At 33.2% G+C, this 12244-nt stretch overlaps 1 protein-coding gene across 5 annotated transcripts in view; it reads left to right on the top strand.

Annotated features, from left to right (window-relative positions):
* Nucleotides 1-12244, top strand: part of CEP57L1 (centrosomal protein 57 like 1) — a 58440-nt gene that overhangs the window by 7369 nt on the left and 38827 nt on the right. For 2 of the 5 annotated variants that reach the window (XM_032484673.1, XM_032484672.1), the window contains exon 2: nucleotides 8423-8554. The exons of the other annotated variants lie outside the window; for them this stretch is intronic. The gene's annotated coding sequence lies outside the window, so the exon portion shown is untranslated. The remainder of the gene's footprint in view (nucleotides 1-8422; nucleotides 8555-12244) is intronic. 5 annotated transcript variants of the gene reach the window in all.

Consider the following 12244-nt stretch of genomic DNA (forward strand, 5'->3'; position numbering starts at 1 on the left):
ATTGTTGACTGGCTGAGAACAGATTGAGAGGTTTTGCTAACTTGAGAAGAAGCGGCTTAACATTTCCATGAGACCCCTGGCTGTGGAGTCAGACCTTCAAATCCATGCTTTTGCCGTTTACCTTATGCAGATTGCTAACCTTTCTAAAATCCCATTTTATTCATCTATAAAATACAGTACATATTATTTTTCATTGTTGTATTTCTGATCTTTGTATATACCAAATTTAGGATCTTGGCATATGCTGTTTTTTTACTTGCCGTGGTATTACATAATATTTTCACATGGCTGCCTTCCTTACTGTTTTGGACTCATCTTAAAATTCCTGTCTTCAGAGAGATCTTCCCTGACCATTATAGCTAAAGCAGACCACCTATTACCCTTAATCTTCTTCACAGCAATTCAGTTATCAACTTGAATTATGTTTGATTATTTCATGCTTATTGGGTGTTCTTCTGCATGAGAATATGAGCTCCTTGAGAGCAAGGACTCTGTCTTGTTTACCGCTGTGCTCCCAGTGCCTCAAACAGTGACTCACACATGGTAGATGCTCCCAAAGTACTTGACCTCCTGGCTGACCACCTACTTCATAGGCTTGTAAAGAAGACTCCATAAAATATTATACGTAACGCTCTTAAATGCTTAGTACCGTTTCCTCTGTATAGTTGTTTGTTTTCCTGTGTCCTATCTAATTCTATAAAGTTTTGAGACATCTGCTTACACACACACACACACACAATTTAATGGTTTAGAATTAACATATTAATAGTTAATATACACAGTATATTTATTCTGTGCCTGTTTCTTATGCCAGGTGATTTACATGGATTTTTTTAAGCTTCACAGTAACCCTATGAAGTAGATATTATTATCCCCATTTTTTATAGATAAGGAAGCTGAGGCCCAGAGAGTTTAAAAAACTTTCCTTAAAACACATAGCTAGTAAATGGCAGAGCCAGGACTAGAAACCATGCCTGTCTGCCTCCTGTTAAAGATCTGTTAGTGTAGTAGCTTTTTTCTCATTGCAGATTTTTTGGGGAGTGGGGGAGGGATCGGGAGAATCCCAAGTATAGAACTCAAATACTAAGTTAGAGCTCAAATGTTCATTGTGCCTTCCCTGAAGAAAGCTTTCTGCTTTCTTGAGGAACCATCTCATCAGCTCCAGTTGTTTAGCCTCTTCTTTACACCTGTGTTTAAAATGAGAAAATCGTAATTTAAACTGAATACTTTATTCTTTGTATCCTCATTGTGTTCAATGTTTCACAGTGTCAGAAAGCCTCAGAGGTCTTAACTTTAATGGTTCCCCAGCTCCAGTGTTAACAGGGCTGGATTGAGTTAACAACTCTCAAAATCTATCACAGCCCTATTTTTGAACTTTATTCATAATAACAGATTGCAGCTGTGGCCTGAGCTCTTCTTCTTCTGTGTAACTTTTGGCAAGTCTCTTGATTTTTTCTATGTCTTAGAGTCTTGAGCTGTAAAATGAGGGGAATTGGAATAGATTTTTTTCTTTTTTTCTTAACTTACATGCTTTGCATTACTGTTCACTCTTATATTGTACATTCTATGGGTTTTGATAAATACATAATGTCATGTATCTACCATTGCAGTGCATACAGAATAGTTTCACCACCCTAAAAATCCTCTGTGCCCCACCTATTCATACTTGGCTCTTTCTTCCTGAACCCTGGGTAACCACTAATCTTTTTACTGTCTCCGTAGTTTTGCCTTTTTCAGAGTATCATGTGGTTGGAATCATACAGTATGTAGCTTTTCAGCCTGGCTTCTTCCACTTAAAAATGTCCATTTAAACCCCTCTATGTTTTTTCATGACTTGATAGCTCTTTTCTTTTTATTGCTGAATAATATTCCGTTGTACAGATATACTATAGTTTATGTTTGCCTTTTGAAGGACATCTTGGTTGCTTCCAGTTTGGGGCAGTTATGAATAAAGCTGCTGTAAACATTTGTGTGCAGCTTTCAACTCATTTGGATAAATAATTAGGAGCATGATTGCTAGATTATGTGGTAATCTTATGTTTAGCTTTGTAATAATTTCCCAACTGTTTTCCATAGTGGCTGTACCATTTTGCATTTCCACCAGCAAAGAATGAGAGTTCCTGTGTCGTCACATCCTCCTCAGGATTTGGTATTGTCAGTGTTTTGGATTTTAGCCATTCTAGTAGATAAATAATGATATCTCATTTAATTGGCACTTCCCTAATGACATATAATGTTGAGCATTTTTTTCATATGCTCAGTTGCTACCTGTATATCTTCTTCGGTGAGATGTCTGTTCAAATCTTTTTTAACAATCAATTTTAAAATTGAGTGGTTCTTTTTTTTATTTTTGAGTTTTTAGAGTTCTTTAGAAATCTTGGACACATGTTCTTTATCAGATACGTATTTTGCAGTTACTTTCTCCAAGTCTGTGGCTTGTCTTTTTTATTCTCTTGACAATGTCTTATGCAAAGTAGTTTTTAATTTTAATGGAGCAAACTTGTCAGTTTTTATTTCATGGATTGTGCTTTTGTTATTGTATCTAAAAAGTTATTGCCAAACCCAAGGTCACTTAGTTTTTCTTCTGTGTTATCATCTAGAAATTTTTTATAGCTTTGTGGTTTATGTTATAGATTTATGATCCACTTTGAGTTAGGTTTTTTTGGTGTGAAAGATACAAGATCTATGCCTAGATTCATTTATATTTTTATTAATATAAAGTTCCTGCTGGATCTAAAATCATTAATTATTTTGATCAATAATATTAAAAGGTGAAAAAACTTTAAAAAGAACCCAAATAGTTTACTGAATATAGCTATGTAAGTATTGTTCTTCAAAGCTGTTCCCTGGGAGAGAGGCTTGAAGTCAGCCCAAAGATGAGACCAGGGAGAGCTTTACCTGGAACACATGGGAGTTGGGACTAACAGTTCTATTTCAGTTCTGCTCTACTGTTATCTGTTGTTAACACGTGCAGTTGGCTGAGTGCTATACGTGCCAATCATTAGCTGGGGAGACTTCCTACAATTAGGAATATTTTTCTTCAGTTGAAATATCCTTTTATTTGTCCACAATGCCATTTCTTTGCTACTTTGCTTAGTCATACCGGCTTGCAAAAATCCACCTGTGGTTTCTCCCCAATAGTTTCACCCTTTCATACTGTGAAACACTGAAGCCATCTGAACCTTAAATATATCTCTCTATATTTTGACTGACTTCAATTTAAGTTTTTAAAGGAGGCTTTCCTAATTATCTACCACTTCATAATATAAGTAGGTTTGCCTTCAAATTCTTACTTGGTTTTTTTTATTTTGGCTTGTTGGAAAATAGCTTATCAACCAAGTATTTTATTATATGTGTCCCTTGGTGTGTATGTGTGTGTGTGTCACCCAGATAAATCATAAAGGCTTTTATATTTTGAATCTTTAGATTTTATTTCTACAGTGTCCATAACAAAATTGATTTGAATTCTTTCCTTAACAAGATTGATTTGAATTACATTCTCTTCAGCCTTAAAATGCCTACTTTCTAAAATACTGTCATACATACTATTCTCAGAATATAGTCTTTTTCTTTTTGTCTGTTATTTTGCTTCTATCTTTCAGGAATAAATGAATGAACCACTTAAGTCAGATTTACTCTTTAATATTTTCTCCAGTTCTTCTGTCTTTTGTGTTGCCAAATTTACTGTAATATGCTTTGAATGTCTAAATCTCCAATATTTCTGGCATATTTTAATAGATTTTAAAAATAATAAATTGTTTAATTCATTTTGCCCTTATTGAAAGATTTGTGAGCTAACTCTAGCACACACACACACACACACACAATTTATGACATAAATTTTGTGGACTAATCTCACTGCTGGCTTTATTCTTATTCTTCTATTGTTTTCCTTATCCACATATTTTATGTGAATATATACATATAAGAAGTAAGATACTAAAATTTTGTATCATTTAAAAATTATTAAATATTTCAAGAAAAAATAAAAATAAGAATAATATAATAAAAAACCTTTTACCTATTTCCTGGAATGAACAAGTATTAACATTTTGCTTTATTTATTAAATGTAATATTTTTTAAATTTAAGTATAGTTGATGTACAAGATTATATAAGTTATAGGTGGGCAATATGGTGATTCATAGCTTTTTTAATAGTGATTCACAATTTTTAAAGGTTATACTTCATTTTTAGCTATTATAAAATATTGGCTATATTTCTATGTTGTACATTATATCTTTATAGCTTATTTTATACCTAATAGTTTGTACCTCTTAATCCCTTACCCCTTATTGCCCCCACTCCCCACTAGTAACTACCAGTTTGTCTGTTTTTTGTTATATTTAGTTGTGTTTTTTAGATTCCACATATAAGTTATATCATACAGGATTTGTCTTTCTCTGACTTATTTCATGTAGCATAATATCCTCTAAGTTCATCCATGTTGCTGCAAATGTCAAATTTTCTTTCTTTTTTATGGTTAAGTAGTATGCCAATGTATATATATATACACCACATCTTCTTTATCTATTCATCTGTTGATGGACACTTAGGTTCAGTCCATATCTTGACAATTGAAAATAATGCTGCTGTGAATACTGGGGTGCATGTATCTTTTTGAATTAGTGTTTTTATTTTTTTCAGATATATATCCAGGAGTAGAATTGCTGGGTCATATGGTGGTTCAATTTTTAGTTTTTTGAGAAACCTCCATACTGTTTTCCACAGTGGCTGCATCAGCCAATTTGCATTCCTACCAACAGTGTACGAGAGTTCCCTTGCTCCACATCCTTGCCAACATTAGTGGTTTTTTTGATAATAGCCACTCTAACAGGTGTGAGGTGACATCTCATTGAGGTTTGATTTGCATTTCCCTGATGATTAGCAATGTTGAGCATCTTTTCACTTTTCTGTTGGCTATCTGCATTTCCTCTTTGCAAAAATGGCTATTCAGATTTTCTGCTCATTTTTTAATCGGGTTTTTTGTTGTTGTTGTTGAGTTGTATAAGGTGTTTATATATGTTGGATATTAATCCTTTACAGGTCATATCATTTAAAAATATTTTCTCCCATTTAGTAGGTTGTCTTTTTGTTTTGTCAGTGGTTTCCTTTGTTGCTCAAAAGCTTTTAACTTTAATTAGGTCCCATTTGTTTATTTTTTCTTTTATTTCCTTTACTTTAGGAGACAGATCCAAAAAAATATTGCCACAATTTATATCAAAGGGTGTTCTGCTTATGTTTTATGGTTTCTGGTCTTATATTTAGGTCTTTAATCCATTTTGAGCTTATTTTTGTATATAGTGTTAGAGGATGTTCTAATTTCATTGTTTTATAATGGAAGAAAAAATTACATGGGCATGGAAGTGCCCTTGGCACTGTAATATATTTGTGTTTTTAAAAATGTTATATAAAGGACATCTTGTGATATCTATCATTGTATAACTTGCTTTTTTCACTCAATTACATATTTTCAAAGTTTATCCATGTTGCTAAAATTATTAGATCTAGTTTTTGAATTTTAGTTGCTGTATGGTGTTTCATTGTGTGAATATGACAATTTATTCATTCCCTGTTACTATATATTCAGGTTAAAAATCTTTCTAGAACAAGGGTGTTATAGATAAATACCTGTTGAAATAATTTAAAATATGTATTCTTCAACCTTTTAAAATCTTCACCTAATGGTGTCCACGTAAGATTATCAAAGTATTCATAAGGGTATTCACTGTAAAGACAAAACTTTGTTACCCAAGATTTAGAACTCAAAAATTATGGCAAAAGCTTCAGTAGAAGTTCAACATGTTTGTAAGTTTGCCTCTCTTTTGGTAGAATTTTAGAAATGGATGAAAACTTCAAGATTACTTGAGTCAACCCTTTTATTCTATAGAGTAAGTTATAGAGAAGTTAAGCTACTAATTAGGATGAGGTCACAGACTAGTTAGAATGATTATTATTATTATTATCACCAACACACCAGCAAATCTAAATGTAATGCCCTAGCAGTAAGTAGTAGTGCTTGGGAGGAGTCTCTGATACCAGGACTTATAAAGACTGTATAATGTTTCTAACTTTTCTCATTTGTTTGAACCTAATTGCATTTGCTTGTCTTCTTCTGTTCAAAAAGGGTAGATGATGACTGTAATACCTTCTGTTGTAGTATGTTCTTCATCTAGACTTTATTAATTTAGAACATATAAGAGAGAAATTCTGTTTCTTGCTCCAAAATAATTTTGTGCCAATTGTTTGAATTCTGTTGTTCAATTTTACTGTCTCTTCTATGAATCCTTCTATTTCATGAGTTGTATTAATGAGAAAATGTATGGTATGTCAAATAATTTGGTTATATCATGATTCTTTCAGGTACTGGTACACTGGAATTTTAGTGTACCATTTAGTCAGATATACCAGGGTTATTTACCTAATCAAGTGAACTTAAGTACATGAACACTATAATCTTTAACCCCCTTTTATAGGACAATCTCTTTCTGGGGGTAATTAGGTTTATTTATTTATCTACTTTTCTATGAAGGTACTGGGGATTAAACCCAGGACCTCATGCATGCTAAGCTTGCACTCTACCACTGAGCTTTATACCCTCCCCCTAGGACAGTTTCTTTGTCTTCCTTTACTTTCCTCCACTGGAATTATAAAATTCTGTGTATGCAATAAGAATGCTTTAGATAATTTGCTCTTTGTTATTTCTGTTATCAGTTATTATTTTGTTATCAGTTACTTAGCTCATAACATTTTGTAGCTGTCATCTGTGTAGAGCTGCTTTGAAGATTCTGTATAGGGATTACCTGAAGTCTTTCTGTGGAGTGCTAGTCTCCCAGGGGGATTCCCAAAAAGGGTTTCTGTGGCAAATAAATTTGGAAAATACATACTCTATCCCTGTATTGGAAATCCACAATGATAGCAGAATGTTAAATGTACTGACAAAACTTGCAGGTGAAGAAGTTGGTTAACACTGTTTTATCAATTTCCCCAAATTTATTTGCCTGGAAAATCTATTTAATTTAGGTAACAATTCCAATTAATATCCTATAAAACTAGTATTCCATAGAACACATTTAGGTAAATACTGTATGAATCATAAGTGGATTGTAGATCTATAATCTTTAAATATTGGAATGATAAATATATTTCTTTCTTTTTATTTCTTTAAGTCATGTTATCTTTATAATTTGTTTTCTTCCTTTACAGCATGGCTTATCCCCTGTCATCCAATCATTCCTTTCCCCCAAGCCAAATGTTTTTATTTATTTAGCTCATCTTTATTGAGCCGCTAGGGATTATATGCTAGAAATACAACGGTAAATAAGATGAAATTCTGGCTCTTTTAGGCCTAACACACTGATTTGTTAGAGCAGGGGAGCCATCTATAGGGGATAGCCCCTCACATCTTTACGTAGCTATAGAGATCCATGATTAGCACTTTGCATTTACTCATGTAATAGCGGGAGAAAAATGTTCTCAATGTGTATTTTTATGAAGACTTTATTCATTGAATCTAAGATGCCGAAGATTGAAAGGCACAGCATTACTTTATGTACCCACAATGAAAGAAAAAAACAGTTCCCAAATATAATTAAAGTTGAATCTTGATTTTAGAGAAGTAAAACGTATGCAATACATAGGCTAATAAATGTTTGTTAACTATTAGACTTCGATGTATTTTATGTATTTCTACTACATTAATTGAATTAAGTGCAACAAATGCTTATTGAATGACTATCATATAATAAGGCCAATGGATAATAGAATAATCAATAAGACGTCATCTCTTCTCCTAAGGAACTATAGAGGAAGGCAGATGTGTGCAGACCTTGCTAAAATAAAACTAAGTTTCTTAAAGTGACTTAATTAAATCACACAAACTATAATTAACCAGTATGTTAAAGATAATGCTAAATTAATGACAATTGATAGCTTTGTAAAAGTTAAAAATCACCAATATCAAAAACCATTTATTGTTAATTTTTTATTCTTTCATTGTTAGAGGTAGTTGGGGGTTTAGTGGGTAGAAGGAAGAAATGGAAGAAAATATTTATTTTTGAGTATATATGTGTATTTTTTTAAAAGGAGAGAATAGAGTTTATTTTAAAGATATTTAATGTTTTTCTCAGTTGTTATCTTCACAGTAGTATATTTGAAGGAAAAACATTTCTGGTAGTTATAATGTTTGTTTTCTTTGGAAAAATTACAAATTGAGTTATACTCAGCCAAATATGTTTCTCTGTGTCTGGATTTATACAAGAAAAAAGTGTTAACCTTAAGCTGGCATCTGTCTGCTATCAGCAGTTGGATTAGTTGGCTCACCCACTGTCAGTGTGTATACTCAGGGAATGCAAATTTATTTTACTATTGGCTGAAATAAATAACATTAAGAAAATAAATCTGTTAATTTTTTTTTATCTGAGGCTAAACACAGGGAAAGATTGGATCATCTATGATTTATGGAAAGCAGGACGGAAACAGGAAGGGCACCGTATTGAGAGTCTGGAGTCCTGATTGAATTCTGTTCTTGCCGTTTATTAGGCATGTGACCTTAGGCAAGTCACTTAATCATTCTGCCTGTTTTTTCATGTGTTAAAAAATGACTGTAATAAAAGTAATGCCATTTTAAAGCTTGTTAGGATGAAACTTGATGTGTAAAGGCTTTGTAAACTATAATATTTTGCAAGTATTAGTTGATAATTTTTAGATTTTTGCCTTTTAGTACAGATATTAAGAATATACTGTATAAGACTACATATATTTTGCAGAATTGAGTTTAGCAGTTTTGATTTATCTCGATTTATATGAGCTTTAGAAAAAAAAAGGAAATTTGTTTTAGTACTTCCTAGAATCTCCCTTTTAAGCATTTTAGAGATACTTTTATTAACTATGTGGTAGGCAAATTGATATATATGTTATTCTATTAATCTATAGATGTACAGTTTCTATTTTTTCTAGATCTGATTGTCATAAAGTTTTAATAAGAAGTTAACCAAAAGAAACTTTGTCTAAGATAGAATAGTATCGATTGGAGAAATAGTCTCAAGACATGGTGAAGATTGTGAACTTTAGAACTTTGTCTCAGTCTAAGCAAAGCTCTAGTAATGTCTTAATTTGAAACAGCTCAAGGCAGTTTGACAGTATGTATCAGAAGCATCAAAACTGTCTTTAACTAAATACTATTTCTAGACTGTATACTTGTGAAAAAATTGGCAATTTGCATTAATATTCATCTACTGCCACAAAAACTATAAAAGAATAATGATACAAGAAAATGTTTATCATGTATTATTAAGTAGAAAGCCAATTTACACAAACTTTGTATGATACAAGACTAACTTTGGTTAAAATAATAAGACTGATTTAATAGATACCAAAATATTAATAATATTTCAACAATCTTAGACTGATAGTGTTTATAGTGATTGTTATTTTCTTCTATAATTTCTAAATTTTGTAGAAGGAACATGTATTACTTTTATAATCAGGGAAAAAAACTATATGTGTGTGTGTATATATAAAATGTCATGGATTTATATATAATGTAAATGTAAGAAGTTGTTAGCAGTATTCATGTACATAAGAATAATATTATTAGTGATTGAACTTATTGCAAATGCCTTTTGATTTTGTCATGCTACAACTCTTGTCTATCTTTTGATGAACTATTATTTGCAGCTAATAGGAAGTTTTTAGTTGCAGGATGAAAGTTGGTCATATTAAAGGAGGCTGAGGCTGTCTTAGCCAGGGCTCATCTGAGCTGGACTGGCAAACTTGGCCAGTTACTGTCATGTCAGTCCTTTTTTGTGGGGCTCCAAATTAGTACTAGTTTAGAGCAAGTGCAAAGCCCCACGTTGGTTAGGCATTGCATTGATTTCTCCTGAGACTATGACCTCTTCCTTTTTCTACATCCATCTCTTAGCACAAAGTCTGGCACATTTTAGGCACTCAGCAAATAATATTGGAATTGAAGTGAAATGGAAACTGAAAATTATGCAAACTCCTAACATTAGCTTTACTGAAAAGTCATGTCAGTGTTAAATGAAGCAAGCTGTGCAGTCACAGGTCTAGTCTCTACTTGGATGCAAGAGAGGTTCTTAGGAACAACAAAAAGATCTTATGTTTAGCCATCAGAATAGGGTCTTCTCTGTGCCTCTTGTAATTTGGCTGCTAGAGGTGTAGTGGAAGGCCCTCAGCACTTTCAGCATTTGGCGCAGTCATTCAGAAGTAAAGTATGCGCATTGGTAACTAATGAAGAATTGCAACATTTAAGAGGAGAGTAATGCAAATTTTTATAGGTGCATTTTAAGTAAAATGTATTTTGATAATCTTAACTAAGCTTCCACCTTAGCTAGGCAGGAAAATCAGGTTTTGTCCTTTTGCCCTCTGTGCTATTCAACAACATATGCTGTTTCTCATGTTAAGACCTTAACAGCTGTGCCAACAAGTCCAGTTTGAAAAAAGTAAGGGCTTAATGGTGTCTCTTTACAGATCAGCCTGTCAACAACTCTGTCCATCAGTAGATTACTTCAGCCCTTTAGAACAGTTGTTCACTTCAGACATAGGGGTCAAAAGTCGGTGTGGTTAAGATATTGCAGCTTGCTAACAGGGATAAGAATTGAAATTACGAATATGGAGCTCTGGATGCTAAGGAGAACAATGTTATGACAAACCTAGGTGTGTTGCTTTTTGACAGAATAACTCAGACACTGCTGTTAGTGACTAGAACCCTCTTTTAGGCATTGCCCTTTTACCTTATATTGAGATAACTTATCACTAGAATTTATTTTGGAACTCTGTGTGACTTTTAACTCATTTCAGTTTAGCAAGCATTTGTTAAGTATTAAATTAGGTGCTGAGGTTACAAAGATGAATGAGACTTGATCCCTGTCCTCAAGGCTTTCAGTTTAATGGGGAGGACATGAACAGATTACTTCAATATATTATATAGATATGCACAGAGGAGTTAATTAGCCCAGCCACAAGAAGCCATGAAAGGGAAAGCTTCATGGACAGATTAACTGATAAACCGTGTCTTGCATAATGGGTAAGACTATTCTAGGAAGAGAGAACAATGTGAACATTAGAAACATGTTTATTCAGTAGAGAAAGGAGAAAGGAACTAGATTGATAGAGAATAGGTCATAGAGGGCCCTATAATGCCCTGAGAACATGCTCAATCTTTATCCTGAAAGCAGTGAGGAGTCACTGGAGAGTTTTGAGCATTGACATGTCATGGCTGGATTGTAATTTTAGGGAGATCACTCTAGAGGCAGAGAAGAGGATAGTTTTAGTGGGACAAGATTAGTGTCAGGGAAATCACTTTAGAAGGCCATTGTAATAGACCAGGTGAAAAATGATGGGGGCCTGGGCTTGGGCACCTAGTCAGTCAGGGGTGGTAAGGATAAGATAGTATAGGTGATCCAAGAAGTGTTCTAGGTGTTGAAGTCCTCAGAACTTGAGAGATGGGGAGTAGGGGGATGATACTATTAGGTGAGATTAAAAATGTAGGAAGAAAAATAGTTTTTAGGGGGATGATGATATAGTAAGTTTTAGATATGAGCTTAAGTTGCCTTAGGACATTTGAGGGTATATGAACTCTTAAAATTCAGAGAAATGGTAGTCAGTACTTGATTAAAAAAAATTACCATTTTGAGTAAGAATAAAAAACAAATGTATCAGGGCAACTCCCAAAGTAATATTGTCACTTGAAGAGGGCTGGGCATAAGCTGGGTATAAAAATTTGGGTTTGTACAGCAGCAGTATAAAGTTACTATAAGTAGGTTAAATATTGTGGGGAATGGAGCATTTCATTTTGTGCAAAGTCATCTTATATACCATTTATAGGTTACCTGTTTGGAAACTTTAGGATATAGTATGGCATAATAGTAACATAGTACTGGATATAATTTAGGTTTCGATAATTCAAAAGGGATTTTTGGATTTTGTGGTTTGTCAGTATCATGGACTTCAGTGATTATACTAACAAAATTTTGGATGTGATATTCAAAATATAAAAATTTTCAGATATCAGTAATAACATTTATTGAGTGCCTACTATGAGCCAAGATCTATTCTAAGTACTTTGTATTGATTCATTGCATATAATCCTCTAAAATAGGTAAGTACTTTTATTATTTCCATTTTATAGGTGGGGGAAAACCATGGAAAGCTTAAGAAACTTGCCTCAGATCATGCAGGATTCACTCCCAAGGAGTCTTGCTGCAGAGTCCACCCCTTAGCCA

This window comes from Camelus ferus, chromosome 8 (assembly GCF_009834535.1).
Source record: "Camelus ferus isolate YT-003-E chromosome 8, BCGSAC_Cfer_1.0, whole genome shotgun sequence".
NCBI classification, from domain to species: domain Eukaryota; kingdom Metazoa; phylum Chordata; class Mammalia; order Artiodactyla; family Camelidae; genus Camelus; species Camelus ferus.